Source organism: Eulemur rufifrons, chromosome 7 (genome assembly GCF_041146395.1).
Source record: "Eulemur rufifrons isolate Redbay chromosome 7, OSU_ERuf_1, whole genome shotgun sequence".
Lineage (NCBI taxonomy): Eukaryota > Metazoa > Chordata > Mammalia > Primates > Lemuridae > Eulemur > Eulemur rufifrons.
Window position 1 is genome coordinate 45,698,117 of NC_090989.1, and position 23,170 is coordinate 45,721,286.

Sequence of the window (23,170 nt, forward strand, 5' to 3'; positions counted from 1 at the left end):
GGTTTGTAACTTAACACCTCTCTTACTCCAGTGATGGCTCTTACACTTTTTAACTAAAGGTGATCTTTCAGAGAGCTTGATTTGCCCAGTATTACAAACTGGGGCTAGGTAAAGTTGGAGCTAAATTATTTGTTGTCAGTGGAATTGCTCAATTCAGATGCTCTCGGAGGGCTCATCCAGCTCTAAATATTTTATTATTGTTCTACTTATTGTTCAAGGATACCCTTTACGTAGATACATATTGTTCATCAGTCTCCAAGATGCTTCTTCCCTTCTAAACAAACCAGTGTCTTTATGATCCCATAAACATTCATTCCATTGCCAAATCTTTCCCCAAATGCCTGATGATCTCCCCTCTCCCCTCTGTTTATCCAACTCCTATTCACTCTGCAAGACCCAGTTTCCCATCTCGTCCATGATTACCTTCCCTCACTTTTCTGGTCTTAATGAAATTCCCTTTCTTTTGAACTCCTATAGTCCCCCAAATTAGAGCACACAACTGGGAATATAGTTATCTACTGTGTGTGATGTTCTCCCCATTGTTTCTTCTGTACATCTTATCTTCCCAATTAGTCAATTGCCACTTGAAGACAAGTACCAGGGCTTAGGCTTACCTAATTGCTATGGAGCAGAACATCCTGATGAATGAGCTCAGAGTACGTATTCAATTAATACTCAGTTGATTGGGCAGGCGGGCAGAGAGGAGAACAAACATTTTCTTGTTTCTCCAACTATTCTTGGGAATCCTCAATGCTAATACAGAAACTGAAAACTGGCCAGTTTGATTGAGGTTTTGAACTAATTAGAGAGGGCAGGGAAGGACAACAGATAGGCTGCTTCTAATCCCCTCCTACAATCCCTTCTTTGAAATGTAGAGAAAATCCACTTGAAACTGCTCAAGCGACTGATAGTTGTTTCTAAATGAGATTTCTACTTCTGCAGCATTGATTTCTGGCCATGTCCTATCCCTAAAAATGAACATCTTTTTCCTGGGGTAAGAAGAACTTTATTAAATCCATGTGGTGAAAGATAAATAGTATGAACCTTTATGACACAAAAATAGTAAAAAAAATTCATTTGCATATTTATTTGTACCACAGTGCCACAGCATCATTATATAAGGAAATGGCACTGGGAACAGTTTAGGAAAAGATTTCTTATTCCGGCTTCTTTTTATTTAGCATGTACTTATTGAGTACTCCATGACAATAATGATGATAATAATGATGATAATAGAATATTGAATATTAAATAAATATAATAAAAAGGATAAAGGCCCATGTTCAAACATCAAACAGTCTAGGTTTGAAATCTGAGTCCATAACTCTGTAACTGTGTTGGTAAGTTCCTTACCATTTCTCTGTCTCACTTTCCTTGCCTAGTAAGTAGAGATAATAAACAGTACAGAGGCCGGGCGCGGTGGCTCACGCCTGTAATCCTAGCACTCTGGGGGGCCGAGGCAGGTGGATCATTTGAGATCAGGAGTTCGAGACCAGCCTGAGCAAGAGCGAGACCCCGTCTCTACTAAAAAAATAGAAAGAAATTAGCTGGACAACTGAAAATATATAGATAAAAAAACTAGCTGGGCATGGTGGCACATGCCTGTAGTCCCAGCTACTCGGGAGGCTGAGGCTGGAGGATTGCCTGAGCCCAGGAGTTTGAGGTTGCTGCAAACTAGGCTGACGCCACGGCACTCTAGCCCGGGGAACAGAGTGAGACTCTGTCTCAAAATAAAATAAAATAAACAGTACAGAAATTTGTTGTAAGGGTTAAAATGAGATACTATATGAAAAAACATTTAAATAAGTAGCACAATAAGCACTCCGTAAATGTTAGAAATTTATCATTACTGTTGTTATTATTAAAGACTTATAAAGACTTACCATATGTTAGGCTCTGCATTAAACAATTTATACATATTTAGTGGATTTAAATTTTTTAAAAATTTGTGTGTGTAGTCACTAATATATTTTAAACACCAAAGATGTTCCAAGCCCATAGCAGGCACTGAGGAAATAATTGTTGAACGAATAAGCGGTTTCATTTCCTCCTCACGGCAGCCTCACAATGTGGCAGGCACTCAGAGTATAACAGTGAGCAAGACAGAGTCCTAACTTTCAGGTCTGGTGTGGGGGCCCGGGGCACATGCAAGGAGAACAGATAAGTCAGTAGGCAATTCCTGTCCAGGATGGCTGCTCTGATAAGGTAGGGTATTCGGAGCAGACATGAGGGACACCTGATCCAAACTCAAGGAAACAGGCAAGACTTTCTGGAGGAAATGACATCCAGGCTGAGCTATGGAGGATGAGTAAGTGTTAGCCTAGCAAATTAGGGGCAACAATGCATAGCAAATCCAGAAGGTAAGAAAGCACGGTGACTTCCTTTAAATGAACGTAGTTCCATATAGGTGAAGTAAGACATAAAGAGAGGAAAAAGGAAGCTATAGAAGTCAACAGGGCTACAAATGCAGTACCAGGGACCTGGATTTGATCCGAATGGCAGTGGGGCCATTTAAATTATTTAAGCAAGTGAGTGATACGGGCTTTGGAATGATCACTCTGGTGGTTTCCTTGATCTCACTGGGTTCTCAGAATTCTAATATTGGCTTTGAGCTGGATCAACCTTGGTATCCATTTATGTATTTGCACATTTGTTAGTCTACATTCCTAATTATATTCATTTGTGGTCTTTGACCATTTTGTGACAGTGGTCTCTAAGATCAAAACTATCCTGAACTTTAGGAACCTGTATCCTGGGGGTAGGCAGCTCGCACTGAGAGTAGAGACAATTATTTGTGTTATAGAATTTCTTAAAATTTCTCACTTGGCTACCTTCCCAATACCATATGATGACTGAACCATCTTTTTCTCTGCTAAAGTTATAGCAAAGGGGGCAAGTTAACTTTTGGTACATGGCTGACCCAGCCTCTGAATGAGTATATTTTATATTATTTTCTAATATTGAATGGCAGGTGGAGAATTTTCAGGGAAGGAGGTAGGTTGCAAGATGTAGAACCACAAAGGTTCAAATTCCTATAGACCTTCCATTTACCATGTTCTTGATGTCAATTCTTAATGTGCACATACACTCTATTACCATGGGTGACTTCCTATACAGTTAGAATTCTGCTAGCCTGAATTTTTCTTTCTCATATTTCAAGGTGATGATGTTACTAAAGGAAAATAATGATACGTAGATCTTCAGTAGGGGATTTCAAGGGAATTATATTTACCAAAAAGTAGCCTTTCATATAAATGTAGCATGTAAACTGACATGAATACCTGAGAGAACCTAAATTAAAATAACCTTTTCTATCACTGTGAGCCCTGGGTGAATTGGTTCATCCTGGTAGAATGAACTGCGTAGTGGTTAGAAGAAGGTGAAAGAACAGGCTGTGTGTTCAAAAGCTGGGACCCAGTACTGGCCTATGGACAAAGAAAAGGTAATCTTCCTTTTTGGAATCAAAGGTAGGGAAAAAATCATGTAAGTCAAAACCTTAGAAGGATGGTGAGGAGTTTCTGAGAACCAGGAAAAACGAGGAGGGGAGACCCTCATAATGGTTCTCTCACCTTCAATTTTCCCTCACTGCTTGGTGGGTGGTTTCGGTGTGGTGTGAGGAGCGAGAAGAGAAGCAGGGAGAATGGGCAGAAGAGGACTAGTGAACTGAAGGAAAGAAAGGGGTGAAAGATGAAAGGAGTGACAGCGAGCATTCTCCAAGCCTCTCAGAATTTAGGGCGTGACACTAAAGATAGGGAAGCACAAACATGCCATCCCCCTTGCTCACCACCCACTCCAACACCAGGCAGGGCGAGTGCAGGGCAGGCAGGCACACCTACTGGTTGAAAAGTGCAAATGGTACTCAGGGAACACATAATGTGAGGTGTGTGGTGTAAGATGGGACAAAAACCACAAAAAGAAGCATTTAAAATGTGTCAGCTGATTGCTCAGTAGACCAGTCAGCCAGCCGATGAGTCCAGAACACTTGCTTTGTGCTCAGGAGGCACGGAAGCCACCACCGCAGCCTGGGCGTCGGGCTGGGGTGGGGACAAGACAGGGGCCTGGTAATGCCCGTGGCGGGGGCAAAGGAAATGGCTGAAAACCCAGGTAGGTGTGTTGTTTGAGGCAGAAAATCCATCGCTGACAACCTTGTAATAGAAGAATGGCTGAAATGTATAACAATTATTCATCCCATTTTGATATCTGGAGTGTGATTAACTTCAGTCTTCCCTTATTCAATTGGCCATTAGCTTTGATGAAGTACATTTTTCAAGTCAGACAGAAAATGACTTTAAGGAAAGGTGTGTCTGCAAGAGAGGAGGCAAGGGAAGGTCAGGCTGATGTGGGAAAAGGCAGAAGAACAGAAGAAAATTTCTACCTGTATTATAAAACCTCTGAGAACACTGCAGCAGGCACTAGGTTTTTAATGAAGGAGGTGATGTGGCTAACTGTGACGGCCCTTTGCCGCTTAATTCAAAGTTCAGCAAAAGTTTAAAAGGAAATGAAATGAAAATTGACACCTAATAGATAATTACGGGAGAAAAAGATCAACCCAAAAATATTGCTGCCATGGACTTTTTTCAGTGCCCTACTTTTGAAGATTCTTTCAATAATATAAATTTTTTTGATTCCATAGTACTTAAGTTTTTAAAGAAAGGAATTATCTTCTAAAGGGAATTCTATGTGTCATCATATTTTCAAAAGGCTTATTTCATTAGTGTGTGCTTTAAAAGATTCCAGGGCATGAAAGACAGGAAACACATCCACGTGAATAGAAGAGATTGAGAATTTCAGCCTCCTTTCCAGTGGTCTAAAAGCTATGTAATAAAACACTCATATATGATGTCAGTGCCTTGCCAAAACACTCAGACGATAATAAACTGAAAAAGGATTTAGCATATGCAAAAACTCATCGAGCTGTAAACTTATCCCTTTAACATTAATGTATCATATAAGCAGGAGTAGGTACCTAAGAGAACTTATATTAAAATATGTAAGATATACTTCAATTTAAAAATTGAAGATGCAATTTAGAGGTTCTTGCTTGAGAAGTCAGCGATAGGACGACATGCACTGACCATTGTGGGTAAAATTAATGATAGATAAGGAAAAATAGCTGTTCTTTTTTGCCAAAGGAATACTTAGAATATATTCACAGAATTGTTGAGTATCAAAGGTGAATAAAACCTTAAAATTATTTTGTCCATCTCTCCATTTTATAGTTGCAAAAAACAAGGCATTCCTCCCATCGTGATATCTAGAGGTAAATTGGCTTGCCCATGGTGTTAAAAGCTAGGAAGTAGCCATCAATATCTTGAGTCTATCAACCACTTCTCCCATTCCAAGGAAGCATAAAGTATAAATCCCAATGTTCTTATAGATTATTATGATTTAATAAAGTCTGATTAGAACTATAGAAGTGGGACATATTAACATGTCAATATTTGTAGAATAAACCTCATGAAATCAATTATGGAAGCTTACAATTTTAAAGGATCTTTAGCAGATTATCTTAAGAAAAAAGCTAGAAGCCAAAGTAAAATACATATAAATATATAACTAGATATGTGTATATATATTTTTATATGTATACATGTATAAAAATAGATGACTTCTGAAATAGAAGTCATGTGTGTCCAGGAAAGAAGCCTGAGGTGTGTGTTTAACATTTGTATTTAAAGAAAAGACTAAAAGCGGATAGTATTCTTTCTAATGAGGAAAGAAAAGGAAATGAATTTCAATTACAACCAAAGGAATTTAAGTTAGTTGGAAAGATCTTATTGGCAGTGAAGGTTGTATAAACCCTGGAAGAGATTCCTGGGGAGGTTTTCAAATTCCCTATCTGGATTTATTTAAAAGAAGAGAGATACCTATCAGCCTAGGGTCTTGAGGTATAGAGACCTGCCTAGAATTTGCTTTCAGCTGAACTCTGCAAGTCCAAATTAATTCCTGACAATGTTTAGGATGTCAAAGACAGTAAATTCTAGACAATGGTAAGGAATGTTGCTCCTTAAAAAAACACAAAACAAAAACAAGACCAAAAAAACCTCACCCAAAGTAATCATTTCCTTGGAAAATCAATTGACATATGCTATTTGGTTATAAATGGAATGTACAATTATAATGCATTCTGGTTTTTATTTTCTTTTTAGCCTGGAAAGAAGGCTATGAAATCTCTCTGGCAGGCTATGCCCTGCTTAATAATACATCTTTATTTTCCTTCTCTAGGTTGGTTAGAAAAACCTAGACCTAAGTAGCAATACATGTGCTCAGAGTAGATACCTGTGAAGGAAATACCCTCTCCCCTGGCTCCAAAGGAAAACTTCCTCCCAACTGAAAGGAGTGGGATGACGCCACCACCACCATCACCCCTCTCCTTCCTTACCTCCACACAGAGCCCACACAAGTTCTCTGCAACCTGCAGAATTTCCCTTCATTTTGACACATGAACAGCACATGCAATTACATTTCATACCAAAATTCTCTCATTTGCTGTATTTCTCTGTTTATACAGCTGTGCACCTGTTCACACCATTGTGATCACCACTTTTATTGTCTGGTTTTACTTGTGAGCTCCTGCAGGTGAGGGGTGGAGTCTGTTTAACTAGCTTTGCACAGCGCTGTGTGTGCACGCGCAGGTGGGCACTGTGAAACTGTGCTTAAAAGTAATGGTTCCTGGATGCTCAAAAAAAAAAAAAATATCCCATGGATTAACTGAAGTTGGAGAGAGAGAGCTCAGTTTGTGCATTCTGTGCCATCCCCTGGTTCTCCGATATGTAACACACCAAAGCCTTAATTGGTTGGAGGAGTCATCAGGGCAGTGAGGAATGTGGATGAGGGTCCAATCACCAACTGAAAAATCTAAATCAGGGCCTAAAATGCACAGAAAACAAGGCTGGATTTATTTGGGAGCTTACCCTCCACCATGACCCTCCTTTCTCTTGTGCATAGGCACAATCTTGCTGGACTTCTCAGCTCAGAGCATTGTCTGTCAGCCCGAGTTGCCATAGAAGGTTGTTATATCTCAGACACTCCACAGAAGACTATCAAGTTCACAGGATCTTGGTTTTCTTATTTCTTTATGTTACAGCCTAGAGGAAACAAAAGTCATTTTTACCAGAATTAATGTTTCTTACTTCCCACCAATCCCCACACAACCCCCTTGAGCCCTCCCTTATATCAGTCTTCCTCACTGACCCAAGAAGTCAGAGATAAGTCAATACATATTCTTCAAGTGGGTTAAAATTTTCCTATGCCTTTTCATCTTTAGGGGTCTTCAAAGTTAGGTTTTCAAAGTATAAAATGATTGATGAAAAAAAACCCTTCCTTCAGAGAAAGCACAAGAAATGACATTTCATTTAATTTAACAAATATTTTCCAGGTAGCAAATATAAGCCACTCCCTGTGTGCTGGGAAAAGAGAGAGGAACAAAACATAGACTTTGGCTTCATATATTTGGAAGTGTGTCTGTGTGTGTGTGCACACATGTATATGTTTGTGTGTGTATGTATGTATAATGAGTTAATTTAAGATTTTACTAAATGATCTTAGATATAAGAAGATTGCTTTATTGTAGGATTGTGGTGAGCTTTAAATCACATAAAATATATGTGAAGTATACTTAGCACAGAGCCTAGAACATAAGACACTCTCAATAAGTAATAGCTGTTACTGTTACTACAGAGTCATGGCATAATTTAGAACAATTTTTTTGACAGAGCTCTCTCTGGAAATCAAATCTTACCTTGTTACTGAAGAATTTTCTTCAGTTAAAAACATTTACCTTGGATGATGGGCGATATAGTTTGATTATTGTGGGTTGAAGGGGAGCCATCACATTCAAATTTGAAAAAAAATAGTATCTAGAACATTGAAGTCAATATCTTCCCAACAGAAGTAGATCTCAGCCACATGCTGATGTCCAGAGACAGTTTGATTTTCACCCTGCTCTTCCTACCAATGTTCAGGAGTGTTTCAGAATCTAGATCACACACACACACACACACAAAATAATATTTAATTAATCAATTATTCAATTAATTAATTGGTTGAATATATGAGTGGATCATAATGTAAATATCAAGACAAGAATGCAAGAATGTCGCGCAGATTGGGGGGGGAGGGCATGGGTATATACACACCTAATGAGTGTGGTGCGCACCATCTGGGAGATGGACACGCTTGAAGCTCTGACTCTGGTGGGACAAATACAATATACGTAACCTAAACATTTGTACCGCCGTAATATGCTGAAATAAAAAAAAATTAAAATTAATAAATAAATTGGAATTGAAAAAAAAAAAAAGACTGTCATAATCTAGTTAGCCCAAACAAAGAAATCCACTTACTTCACACCTTTTGGTTCAATTTAAGATTTACTCTATAATCTCAGATATCTGGATAACTAAAAGGAGACTTCATGCCATAGTCTCCTTGAATATTTACTATTATAAATAAATTGCCTCAGTCTTTCCTGAACTCTGCTATTTAGAAGACCTTTCACCATGTCTTGAATCACCATTTTATTACCAATATTTTATCCTGTCTGAAGGTTGATCCAATTGTTTCATTTGTAAAGGGCTAGAATTTCACCTTCCATATTTCCTCAACAAGGATGAGGAGCTTCTGGGAAACATTTATATATTCCCATCTATTGCAAAAGTATTGGAAGGGTGCACCTAGAATGAAAATCTCATAGATATTTCCTGTCACTTAAATCATAATATGAAGACCTAAGTTTAGATTCCAACCTTGGAAGCTTCTGTTCTCCAGCTCTCCAAATGAAAGTCACTATTTCTCAAATTTATTTGCATACTTAAGTGTCAATTAATTTCTCATTCCCACATTCCTTATTCCAAACTGATAGAACCCAAAGATTTCATAATATACTTTAGATATTTAGATCTTTTCAGTCTTTTATCGGATCATTTAGATGTGGTTACTTTGAACTTTGTAACCATTAAATATGGTCATAAGATCATTGTATGGGTTTTATAAACAAAGGACAATTAATGTCTTTCTAACTGTAATGTATTTAAAAGAAAGCCAATGATCCGGCAATCCAGACCCTCAATGGTGGCATAGTACAACCTTAGGGAACTTTTTCCTCTTTTCTAATTCATCAGGATTTAGTTGTTAGTTCAAAAGTGATCCTGCTTCCATAGAAATGGATTTCACAATCCTAGAGTTTTATCTGAGACTGTATAACCTTGAGTTTCTTTAAAAATCAGCCGAAGAATTAAGGAGTTACTTTGGATGGGCAAAGAAAGGGAAATGGGCCCTCACTGCCCCTTCCTGCAGCTCTCCAAACATTATAAACAGTAAATGAAACCAAATCAGATATATTACTCCATGTGAAGGTAAGAATATCTTCCAGAAACCTTAATGTGCCTCACCCAATTATCTTTTTCTAAATCCTGCCATTTCTACACAGCACACATATGCAGTTCTTATGGAAATCTTGTGCCAAATTTATCAGCATTGTTCATCAATGAACATTTGTCACACTCTAGACAATTGCCATGAATCAATAAAATAAAATATAATGTCCCTTGAAACACTTGAAATTAAACTCTGGAATGATGTCAGTGGGATAAGGATAGGCAGTTCTTTTGTTTTTCTGATTCTTGATTCACCACTCTTCCGCAAAATTGTGCAAAAGAACAGAATCTTTCTTTTCATTGCCATTACTCGTTTATTGCACAGCTGTCAAGATTAAATGAGACTGTGCAGATAACACAATTAGCAAAGAGACTGGCCCAAAGGACATGTTTAACAAACATGTATTTCTTCTTCCTTCAGAAACCATAAGAATGTGGCTAGCCTGCTTTGTGGAGGAAATTCTAAACTGTTGAATGATCTATCAAAGTTTATGCCTGATCTGAGAGAATGTTATATACTTTTGAAATGTTATAGTATTTTTATAAATAGCAATTTAGATTTTTCTCATGGGTTTTATAGAAATAGATATCATTACTGTAGAATCTTTTGACCATACCTAGCCGATGAGGCGCAACCACTAAGCTTCCTGCATCTCAGAGTGAATGATGGCAAGAAAATCAGCTTCAACTCCATCCACCCAATGCAATAATTAAGACATCTCCTCACTCAAGAGGCTTGTATTAAGCCAGTCTCAAAAAATGAAACTCTTTTTTCAACACATTCAGTGCTGAAAGGGAAGTCTTTTTACTAAGACTTATACCTTATCAAGTAAATAAATCACATATTCAGCAGTAATAAAAATATTGGTGGGAGGTGAACATTCTTCATTTCAAAGCAAGGAGCCTGTTGAGTGGTGATATAGTTTTAAAAGTATTGATTTGCCAGGGGAGCTCTCATCACACTCTTGAAATAATTTTATGCTGTTGTGATTTTGTTTGTGGGTTTTTCTTTTCTTCAAAATTGAAGCAATATACTTAGCTCTAATCAGCTCATCAAAGCCTTTTAAAATGTCCATACAGTTTACAATTTCTGTTCTTTTTTAAAATAATGTCAAGTGCTGGGTGGTTTTTGCACTGCTAAGTTCTGTGTTTCAAAAGGACAAAAAAGTATTTATTTGCAAGGAGTCCAGCAAATATTTATGGAACACTTCCCATATGCCAGGCCTGGTTCTGGTTGCAAGAGATGTTACGGTACACAAAGCAAATTCCCTGCTCTCAAGGAGTGTTTGGGGAGAGAGGAAGGGTTGGTGTTGAGCCACACTATAAATGAGCAAAATGTTTAATTACAGAAGACACATATAACTACTACTACAGAATTAAAGAGAATTAGATTAAAAATCTATGAAAACAGTTAACTTTAGATTGGGTGGTCAAGGAAGACCTTTCTGAAGAAGTAAGATTCAAGTGGAGATTTAAATGGAGAGGGATTCAGCCATGCAGTGTTCTGGGGGGAAAGCATTATAGGTAAAGGAACAGCAAAGTTCTAAAAGTGAGGACTAGCACTATGTTTTTCATAAGAAGGTGGCCAGTGTGGCTGAAGGGGAGAAGACAAGAAGAGGGGTGACAAGGTTGGAAGGCAAGCAGAGCAGGAATCCCATGGGGCACAAACACCAGGAAAGAAGTTTAGAATCGTTACAAGTGCAATGGGGACCAAGGGGTGGGGTATATAAGCAGAATGACATGATATGACTTACATTTTTCAAAGTTCACCACATCTGTTACATGGAAAGTAGAGCAAGAGCAGATGCATGTTTAATGCAATTGGAAACATTGAAGGGTGAAAGGAAGAAAACGGACTCATTTATTTTGGGTTTTGTTCTCAAGATCTCTCAGACTATGATGTAGGGACTGGACTATGGTAGGAAGGGACATATAGAGGGACCCAGAGTGGAAGAACTTTTAGTGAATTTGGAAAGTGCTGTGAATTTGCATACAGAGGTCAGATGGTGTGCTTGGGTTGTAAGAAAAGAGATAACACATTGAGAAACTGTTATGTTTATTATTTATAAATACAACAGTATAAATGTAAAACTATGATGTATTATTATTCATAAATACATAAATTCATTTAATTGTCACTGCATTTAATGGAATAGGTACTTGGTCCATTTTCCTTATACGAAAAATCGAAGTCAGAGTGGTAAATCAAACTTCCAAATATCTAGAAAAAGTAAATGGCAAAGCTAGGATTCAAAGCTCAGTCTTATGTTATGTGCCTATAAAGCACCAGATTTTTCTACTCTGCTATGGTGTCCCCATGTCAGAATTATCAAATAAAATATATTGAAAATTTTATTCTAAATAATGAAACAATACTCTGTAATATAAAAAATAAAATTTAACCGCATTAGTTGACATTTAGCTTGTTTCTGTACTTTTGCTCCTCTAAATAGAACAGTGATAAACATTTTATATATTATTTTACCTTATTTTTAATTACTTCATTACCCAAATTCCTATATTCCTAGAAGCATCAAACAATATGGATATTTTGAAAACTCTGGGTATACAATATCAATTTATATGTAAGAGGCCATAAAGTCTGTGCCATTTACAACTCACTTAACCCAAATCAACATTAAATATAGTTTCATCTTTGCCAATTAGATCACCAAAATTTTAATTTATTATTTTTTGTATTGAGATAAAAAGCAAACCTATGTATTTTTACCATTTGATAACTGAAGTTTTAATTCCATAGTTGAATTCACATTTCCTTTAATTACTAATGAGGTTGAAGGCTTTTCTACATGTTTGTTAGCCTTTTTTATTTCTTCTTTCATGAATTATCTGTTCATTAAATTGCCCATTTTCCTATATGGTGTTAGTGGTTTTTTCTTGATGATTTGTAAGGGCTCTTTTTATAAGAAGGACATTAAGACTGCAAATTTTTGTGAATAACTTTTCCCAGAGTGTCTTTCACATTCAATTTTTAAATTTTTATTGTTAAAGTATCATACATACAAGAGGGTACACTCTAGCTATCTTTGCTACATAACAAACCACATCAAAACTTAGCAGCTTAAAATGACAAACATTTTATTTGATCTCACAATTTTATGGGTCAGGAATTCAGGTAGGTCTGACAGTTTTTCTGCTCTCATGACTTACTCACCTGGCAAACCAGCTGATGTGAAGAGCCCAAAATGGTTTTACTCACATGTGTAGAACCCTGCAGAGATGGAAGGAAGACTGAGCTATGCTGGCATTGTCAGTGGTAGCACCTACATGTGACTTCTCCTGCATGGTGCTCTTTAGATAGTCAGACGTCTTACCTGGAGCCTTAGGGCTCCAAAAGACAGTATTCCATCAAACAAGGCAACAGCTTCCTGGCCTTTTATGACCCAGCTTCAGAAATTACATAATGCCTCCTACGTTGTGTTCAATTGGCCAAAGCCATCATAAGCTCTTCCAGATTCAGCGGGAGGGAACACAGAGGAGAGCCAAAGAATTTGTGGCCATGTTTTAAAACCACCATAGGATATAACATTGTTTAAGGAATAAAAGTATTCACCTTTCAACTTTTAATTTTGTTCATGAAGCTTTTTCTATGCAACTGGTTTTCAAGCCTTTATATAAATAAATTCTTTTATTTTTCTTCATAGTTTCTTCCATTGCTTTGCAATTCATTTTTAAAAATTATTTTTCAAAGTGTCTACAAAATCAAGGACATTATCAATTAATATATTTAGAGAAATAACTTTATGGTCTTCAGATACTATAAATACCAGGTACTGTAGTCGCATTCATTTAATTTAATTCTTAATCCTTTTCATCTTTAATTTTTTATCAGTGACACATTTGAAAATTGATCTAATAAATGCAGTTTGGACCATACATTTTAATTATGTAGTTGCTATGTAGAGAAGAAAAAAAATCTGACTAAATAGTTCTTGCATAGTACTTTGCCACATTTCTGGCTCATTCTTTCAAAATGAATTGAAATCAAGTGAGTTAACAGATTGCCTGTGTAGTTACTGGTTCCCTTCAAGTCTTGCAATGGTGCTTGCATATTGAATAATTTGATTCATTTCATAAATGGTGATTTACCATTGCACTCTTTCTTAGAGCATTATGAAAGGTAAAGTAGAAAAAAGTGTCATCACATTAACAGCAACAAAAAAGTCTTTTAATTTTAATTAAAAATGCTTTTAGAGGACATTCTTCTGGATCACAGAGAGGAAAGAACCCTTTTTAAGCGTATGTGGTAAACAATAAATGTTAAAGGATGATGCTTATCTCATGGTCTAAAAATGGCAATTGAAATCTCTTCAGTTATTTTCTCTGCCTCCAATATTGCATTTCAATAAGCAGTTTCATCATCTACCCAGGTGTGGATCTGTGAAAGTTGTTCATACAGAAGTAAATTGAGTAAGATGCATGATACACACATAGTAGCAACCATCAGCATTTCGATTTATACTGTGTATCTTTCTTCTGTTTTATTTTTACCATAACCAGAAGGAAAAAATAAATTTTGGAAGAAGATATTGGAAACAATCTTATTGTCTAATGCAGTTAATCAGCATGTGGGCAGGGATTGTATCTTTTTTTTTTCAACATTCTATCTCTAACACTAAGCATTGTACCTTGCACATAGTAGGTGCTCAATAAATATTTATTAAAGAATGATAAGAGAAGAGGTACAAAATATATGTATAGGCCTATACCTGATAGCCACACTGAATCTAGAGAGTTCTTCACAGAGGCAGCTATATTTGTGGTGTATCTCCTTCGTATCTGCCTATATTACCCGCCAGTCTTGTGTGAGGAGTCATACAACATGAAAGTGGACTGGAATTCCAGTCAAGCTCTTAAGTCCATTATTACTAGAGATAATTTGAGATCCCATGGCTTTCCAGAGACAAAAGCTTCTCAGATCACCTACGGCTAACTCAAAGTTTATTTATGTCTGAATATCTACAAGTTGAGCCAAAGTTCAGGATACGCTGTATCTACCCTTCAGGCCTGAACACACATCATGTAGCCTCTGTAGAGAAGGCCACATGTCAGAGCCTGGGCCTTGTGCTGTGGAGACACCACGATTTTATAGACATTCAGCAACTAGAATACATGCAAGTATTTCTTCATTCTGTGTTGAGTACCAAAGACAGAGAAACTCCAGAACTACACTCTCCAACGTGATAGCCACTAGCCACAGGGAGTTTAATTAACTCAAATTAATTAAAATTAAATAAAACTAAACATTCAGTTCCTCAATCACATTAGCTACATTTCAAGAGTTCAATAGCCTCATGTGCCTAGTGGCTACTATATTGAACAGTGCAAATATGGGACATTTCCATAATTACAGAAAGTTCTGTTGGATAGCACTACTCTAGAATTTACCACTTGTATCACATGGCAAACATTCTAAACTAGATACCCAGTTCTGCATTTATTTCCTAATTTAAAAATCTAGGCTTCCAAATCTTTTTATCTAAATGTCTGAAGGTGTTCCTGTTAAATCATTTTTGAACAGCAAATATAGATATTTCCTAAACAAGTCTCTGTGAAACACACCAAAACAAAATAGAGAGCATCTATTACCCAAAACACAGAGTTAAATTTCCAAAATTCAGTTAAAGTGGAGAGAAGCCCCACCTGATTTGTAAAAAGTCTAGTTTATAGAGAATTTATAAAGTACATTCAACTAGTGAAATTTTACCAAAAGTGCAAATGAAAACCTAAAAGTGTTACTATATTAAAGGCCCATCAGACCTGATCTGATAAATAACTAAGAATAATTTCTCATTCGAATACTGTGGTACACAAATTGGATGGGAAATGCATTTTCAAAAAATTCACTTTTCCTAAATTAACCTAACTTTTCTTTCTGATGTATTATTTCTTCACAAATTTGCTTTCTCTATAGCATATGCCCAAATTCTTTCTAAATTATCTCAAATCTGTATTAATGAGAATTGAACTAAATAGGACTTAGCACATAATATAACTATGAAAAGCAATAAACGTGTACAATACATTGTTTATTTGAACAAAAACTATATATAGTATATGCATAAAAATTAAAAAATGCATACCTGACTATATAGAAACAAACAAAAAAAATCTCTCCTAATCAGCATACAAGAATCTCTAATATCTCCTTAAATTTTGGTAAATAATGGCATTTTTTAATTGAAATGTGTATTATGTAATTTCTCCTGTGATCCAAAAACAACACACTTTGATAATAATTCTGCTTCTTATTGTCTTTCCAATTGAGTAAAAGTATCCTCTTTTTTTCCACTGCAGAAGCTGTTCTGGAAGTAGAGCACCCTCTGGTGAAGAGGCAGAAACCAGTCCCAGGGGTGCCACAGGAAGGCAGGAGCAAGGTCACGGGTCCTCAGCTCCACAGGCCGGTCAAGTCTAAATGTAAGTGTGGGGAGCGACAGCGGGCGGGGCAGTAGTGGGGTGGCCCCAGGTGAAGCAGTGCCTCTCAGGGAGCATCAGGACTATTGGCAGACACTCCTCCCCTCTGCCTGCGCGCGCGCGGTCTATCTCCCATCCCCACCCCCAACCCCACCGGTGCAAAAGCCTTGAGACCAGAGCTACTAATATCAGGTTTTTAAATCCCCTATAGTAAAATACATGTGCAGAGTGTGATCCTAACTGATTTTTAAGTCCAGGCATGTTGAATAGAGTCTTAAAATAATCATTTCCATAGGACCTGACTAGGTATCCAAGTGTTCACCAGATGCTAGCAGCTAGATTTTGCAGAGGAAAATTGCTAACTTAAGCTTCTTTTCATGATTCAGCAGAGGGTTTTAAGTAATAAAAGATCTGGAGATTTGTAAAATAAATAATTCCAGTGCAAATGGGAAAATTAAAATAATCTTATCATCTCCCAGTCATGTCTATATGTGTTTTTCTACCATTATCATATTTCTCTTAATTGGGCCAATTTTTTCTATGGCTGATATTTTATACTTTTAAGTTATGAGCTGTAATGAAGAAATGATGCATTTCAGATGACTGAAGTGATAGGTACCAAATTTTCCTAAAAACAATCTAGAATGTATGAAACAGAGCATGATATAACAAATATGGTTTTATTCATATGTCAATATATATTAAATATATACTCACATATGTATTGAATATATTCAATATATATTCACATATATTTTTCACAGTGAAAAATAACAATAACAGCAGGCCAGGATCCCTTTTATTCCTTAATTGATCTCTCAGTAGAAGCAATAAAAACATAAAGTACATCATTAACTTTCAAAGTTTGATGGAAAAAAAAAAAACCGCAACATACCATCCACTTCTGACAAGTAGACATTATCTCATAGTATCCACAGCCATCCTCTGCTTATTACTATTGCCTGGTCTTAAGTGTGACTTTTGGACACACGATTCAATATTTCCTAATACATAATAGTACAATGGCTTTTTATAGTCTATTTAATTTTATTTCGTAATTGAAAGAATGAATTGTTCAGATGCCTCAGAGTTTCTGCGTTCTTGCTGGGGGTGCACCTGAGCAAAAAGAAACGCACAGCATCTAGCCCTATGGTTAATGCCACATGACCACATCCTGTCTAGAATGAATCCATTCACAGTTTCTGGAGAAATGCAAATACATTAATGATTTTACTAAGGTATTACATTTTTAATATACATACCACTGATTGTTTTGGCTGGATTCCATCAAAGCCAGATGTTCTCCAAATGAAATACTCATAATGCAAAACCACTGTATAAAAAATACACGCTCACTTAAGCAGCGGGTTATAGGACTCAAGCTGATCACAGATTTTGGAGAAGCTGATGAAAGAGGCATGAGGTGGGTGACATTCATAATGTCAGGGGAAGCCTCTGAACTCAATCCAGAGAAATTTTATGATTGTTGCAACCAATGACAGGCTCAGCTTCTGGATGTCTCGCAACAAAATCTTGCTGCCAAGGGCATTGATGGGCTTGCCCAGTAAAAAATTATAATAATGTTAAATGAAATCATAAAAATGCAGAAGGTGGTTACTACAGGACAGAGGAGAGAAATTGCTTGTAAAGTTATGGTGGAAATATCAAAAATACATTGTATTAGACTTTTAAGAAATTAAGTTCTTTGTTTTTAAACTAGGGTGCAAAAGCAACAAAACATAATGGTTACTCAATAAACTATTTCATTCAATGGTCAATAGCAATGATTCATCAAATGAAAATAAAAATTACATTTATTCAACATGATGATCAATTGAGGCAGGCCTGAAGTTTAGATATGATAGTTTTCTTTTCTGATGAAAATAACCAGCTGAAAGGGTTTTCTTAAAGGAATTTTGACTGAAAAAAGAAAAAAGAACTTGTTGAATGTATGTCTTTTTCTCAGTGAAAATGAACATGGCTGTTTAATTTCACATAGTGTAAAATTCTAAATATTTACGTAGTTTTTAAGGTCTGTGATGAAATTCATTTGAAACAAATGTAGAAAATGACCCCCCAAATTTAAATATGAATATTATGATAGGGAAAGGAATAGATCTTGTAGATCATGATAATTAATCCTCTGTGTGCCCTCCAAAAGTACAGAATGTAACTTTTAAAATTATTTTTGAATAATCTAGAATTTTCTTTCTGATCATCTTTTTACCTTCCAAAAATACAGATCTCTGAATCATTTATCATTGACATTTTGGTTAAAATATTTCCTATTTTCTTCAAATTATCTAACTTATCTTTAAGTGACAATTATCATAGAAACAAATTCCTTTTGCTCATTAAAACGCCTAATGTGCTTACACACAGTAAGCACTAAATAATATGGGTCACACTGAATTATTCCCACTTTCTGTTCCGACGTTAATATATCTCTTGGATTCACACTAGAGAGGTGGTGTCTCACACATGGGAACTAACGAGCTACATCTGTAACCAAAAATATCCATGGAAAACCTGCTGAATTGATCCATATCTGTTTTATTAATCAAGCCCACTACGGAAGGGCTTTCTTGTGGTTGTACTATATTTTGGAGATAAACAGAGCAGGGAAACCACAGTTCAATTTAGAAGTTGTTTGAAACTTTGAAGAACATGGGGTTTTATATTATATGACAGCAATAAAGTCCAATCCCTGATGGCCGTAATTCTGAGTATATAAGTATATAAATATCCTGTATGTATAATTTTACTGCAGAACATTATGACTGTGGCCAAGAAGACCCTAACTGTTCAATATGGAATTTACTTCTTACTGCCACTCTCCTCCTTCTTCAATTATTTTTCAAATAAAAAGGCTTTTTAAAATAAAATAAAGTAAAAAATTTAAAACTAGCTTGGTACGAACAGCCTTTAGCTGAAGCAGATGGCTGGACGTCAGAAGCACCAGATTCTATCCTTGATTCTCCTACCAACTTGGAATGTGGCCTTGGGCAAGTCATGAGAGTAAATCTACAATAAAAGAGGTAATAATGCCTTACATGTGTATGGTGCTTTATGATCTAACAGAGCACTTTCACATACAATATCTTATTAACTCTTCCCCACAGCTTCCTGAGAGGAGCATGGCAGTTATTTAACAACCCCATTATGAAAAGGAGGAATTTGAGACCCAGAGAAACTAAATCGCTTTTGCATAGCCACGTCAATATCAAATGTCAGAGCCAGAACAGACATGTTCTAAGATTCTGGGCTGGTCTTTGTCTTTCCTCTACCCCACATTGCCACCCGCTGGCACCCCCAACTGTGACAAAGCAGGAATGACTATAGCTGCACTGTTCAATATGGTAGCCACTGACGACATAGAGTTATTGAGCATTTGAAATGTGGCTAGTCCCAACTGAGATGTGCTGTGAAGGTAAAACACACACCAAATTTCTAAGACTTGGAATGAAAAAAAGAAAGTAGACTATCTCATTAATACTTTGTATATCTATTGCATGTTGAAATAATATTTTTAGTATCTTGAGCTAAATAAATACTAAATAAAAATGAATATATTACTAAATATTGCTAAATATACTTCAATAAAATTAATGTCACCTGTTTCTCTTTACTTTTTTAATGTGGCTACTCGAAAATGTAAAGTTACGTATGTGATTGACATCATGTTTCTATGGGGCAGCGCCAACTAGAGGATTCCATTGTTCAGAGCCCACTTACTGATTTCACAGAACTGGACTTGTTCATGCACGTGTCTTGATGTGGCTGACACAAATTCCCTAAAATGCTGCCAAATGGAGTGCAACATGGGTTAGCACCAGTGATCTGGGCATTCTCACACATCTTCCCCACGCAGGGAAAACGGTAGGCTTCATTATTAGTTGATGCCTCAAATTGCTCATTTGTTACAAGGGTATATTTTATTATTATTTAATAAAAATCCCAAACATTTATTTATATAGTAGCTTTTTATTGAAGTAAAATATACATATATAATTAACCATCTAAAAGTGTTCATTTTATACTTGTTGAATGCTTGAGAGGCTTAGAAGTAAAAGTGCCATGGAAAGAACTATAAATTATATTTATGGCTCTATAGCACTTCTTATTTTCAAATATGTTCCCATTAAACATTATGAATGAATAAGGTGTTAGACTGTTAGGTTAATATAGGCAATGTAAAATAAGAATTATATATAAATTTGTTATATAGCAAATTTTATTCCTCCTACCAAGTCTTTAAGATATTTTATATATAATCCCCGAAGAAGTAGCTTATTCCTGTTTTAAAAACTCTAACTGAAAGTACTCAGAAAAAGTGAGTTCTTATTTAGAAGAAGAAAAAATATATTTTTTTAGCCCAAATCACTAAAAGCTAACATCTATTTAGCATTTACTATGTGGGGTCAAGTACTACCCTAAAAGTTAGACTAAGCTTATCTCACTTAATCTTCACAGGGCTTTGAAAAATCAGCATCAGGGACCAGAACCAAAACTCTTAACCATTACTGCTTCTTATTTCAATGCTATTTGAAATCATAATGCAACCTACCACAACTGTATTAGAGTATTTAGAATTGATTCCATTTTATTCCTTTCAGCTCCACAAGTGTTTATTCATAGCAACTACAATGGATCAGGAACAATTCTAGACACTGAGGGAATATTGAGCAATAAGTTTGGAGCTCAGCCCTCAAATACACAGGCTGGTAGGCTTGTAAACATGTTTTAGAAAAATGCATGCTTACAAACAACAGTAAAGAAAAGAGGGGTTACTATTCACATTCTAAAGGGCTTCTTTATGTCACAACAGAAATCTTTATAGTACCCTTGTCTGGTGTGTTAAAACTTACCTATAGTTTATAAAACAAAGGTCTCATGTAAAAAAAGAAAACTACATAGTATGAATTTTGGAGGTTTGCTTTCTTCTGTACATTTTACTCAGTTGGAAGAAAGTGGGCTGAAATTACCTTAAATCTCTTCTGGAACAAGAGATATGAAAATAAACAAAAGGAATCTAAATCAAAGTGGCAATAAAAATCACAAAGCAATGAAAACTAAAGAGTTTAACAACTTTTTATACAATAGTAATATGTTACCTTTGAAGGTAGAGATTAAAAATTATGTATACAGACTAATTATATATTTTTAAAGATGATTTCAAAATAAAATGTACAACTTGTTGCCAATTTCTTAATGTTCATGCTTACCTGGAATAAAGTAAAAAGAAAAATATTGACAATAGCCAACTCAGGGTTGTAGAATTTTAGACAGTGCTATATCCTTATTTTCATTTTTCTATAAAATTTTTAAAATAAACATACATTGTTTTTATAATTGGTAAATAGAAAAATTATTGTAATCGATTCCAAAATTGATAACAAATGATAAAGGCAATAATTGTCTGGGGGAAGTAAAATGCAAATTTTGTTCTCAATCACAAAATTTTTTAAAAATATGTTTTATAGGTTCTTCTTTCCAGGTGTCATTGCCCTTCATTTGATTCAAGATAAAGCAACCTGTAGACTATTCAACTTCTCTAGACAAGAAAGGTAAAAATTGGATTAGGTTTTCTAGATGTTCTTGAGAAAGCAGTTCACCTCCAGCTATAAATATGAACATAAAGATCAAAGTTGCAATATGAAGTTGTAAAGCTGAAAGGTGTTATTATAGCAATCAGAAAAGCAGAGAGAAACTGGCCATCTATCACTTCTAATGGCTTCTGCTTAAAACTGGCCTTATTATTGGCCCCTGAGATGTGTAAAATGTCATGTGGAAATATACCGTGTAACACATCTTTGAGCTGAAGAGGGGCTTAGTGATCCTAAAAAGTGAACTATAGAATTATTTTAGGGATCCCATTTAAAATTTCACAGAGAAATATTTGGTCTGATAAATTTCTTTTATGAAAACAATACTAAAATTTTACTACAAAGAAAACTCAGAAATGAGTTCTTTGCTTCATTTAATCATTAAACCACAAATCCACAAACAATTAGAGTTGAAAGGGGCCTTCTAGATAACCTCATCCAATACCAGTATTTTGCAGATAAGAAAACTAGGAGCAAAAAAAATGATTTTCTTAAGAAAAAGTAAAATCACTCAAAAATATCCCAAAGAATCCAGAAACATCTGGAATCCTACCTAGGAAAAACTAGGTGTTTTGAATCCTACTAGAACTTTAATTATAATTCAGAGTTTTAGTTTGGTTGTGGGCACTCCTGTGCAAGGAAGGAAAGATGCAAATATTGACTGTGAAAAGCAAAGCACATTCACAGTGAACAATTAGAAAGTAAAAACCAAAAATATAACAAAGTCAATGATTTCAGATCAGGTCATTCACTCATTACTCAACTTCCTTTCTTTAGTGAGTCTAATTAATAGAAATGAGCTTTTTTTGCCACTTTCAGACACAATTCTTCTACTATCATGAGAAATTGGCTACTTCCAAAGCTGCTGATAGACTGAAGAATAATGGGACATTCACCCCTTGATTTAAAAAATAAAGTATGTCTAAATCCTCCTGACTTTATGCATTTATGAAAATTATGCTTAAAATAAAATTATATATTTTGAGAATATATTTATCATCTCCCACAAATACATCTTTACTTTGCCTTACAGACATTGTTCTGGAAGAAATAAACATTAAGGCTGTTTTCTTAAGTCAACGTTGGTCTAAGAAATGGACATAGTTACACTTGATTTTAAGGAAAATAGAACAGTGTATGCATGTCCATTGATATCTGTAAAATAGGGGTAAGAGCAGACTCTCACAAAGTTGTTTAAGAATTAAATAAATTGATAATAGGTGTAAAAGGCTTAGTACAGGGCTGGCACATAGTTAACATTCACTAAGTTCCAGTAATAGTAGTAATAGTAATATTATTATTGTTTATAACATGATAACTCCTCCACTATACCCTTCCCCTCAAACAAAACTCTTGCAATTCCTCACACTGTTCCATGGCTTCATGCCCTTGTACATGCTGATCCACCTTTCCAAATGTTCTTTCCCTACTTCTTCATCTGGTGAACTCCTGCTCGTCATACAAAGTCCAGCTCTGAAGTTTCTTCCTCTTACCTGCCTTCCCCAATCCCTAGCTGCGCTCACCTATTTCCCAAGGCACTCTGCATATGTCCCCTCCCAGCAGTTGAGAAGGTGACTTTTGTTACTTGATTTCCCATCACTCTCACCACGTGCGCACGAGCGCGCGCGCGCGCGCGCGCGCGCACGCACACACACACACACACACACACACACACACCAGACTGCAGGGAATGCATCATACTCAATTTTGTAACCCCATAGAAATCTCTATTGAAATGAATGAACAAATTCT

The 23,170-nt window shown here is 35.9% G+C and overlaps 1 protein-coding gene across 1 annotated transcript in view; it reads left to right on the plus strand.

Moving 5' to 3' along the window:
* Positions 1-23,170, plus strand: part of COL8A1 (collagen type VIII alpha 1 chain) — a 142,724-nt gene that overhangs the window by 75,546 nt on the left and 44,008 nt on the right. The window contains exon 2 of the mRNA XM_069472529.1: positions 15,696-15,815. The gene's annotated coding sequence lies outside the window, so the exon portion shown is untranslated. The remainder of the gene's footprint in view (positions 1-15,695; positions 15,816-23,170) is intronic.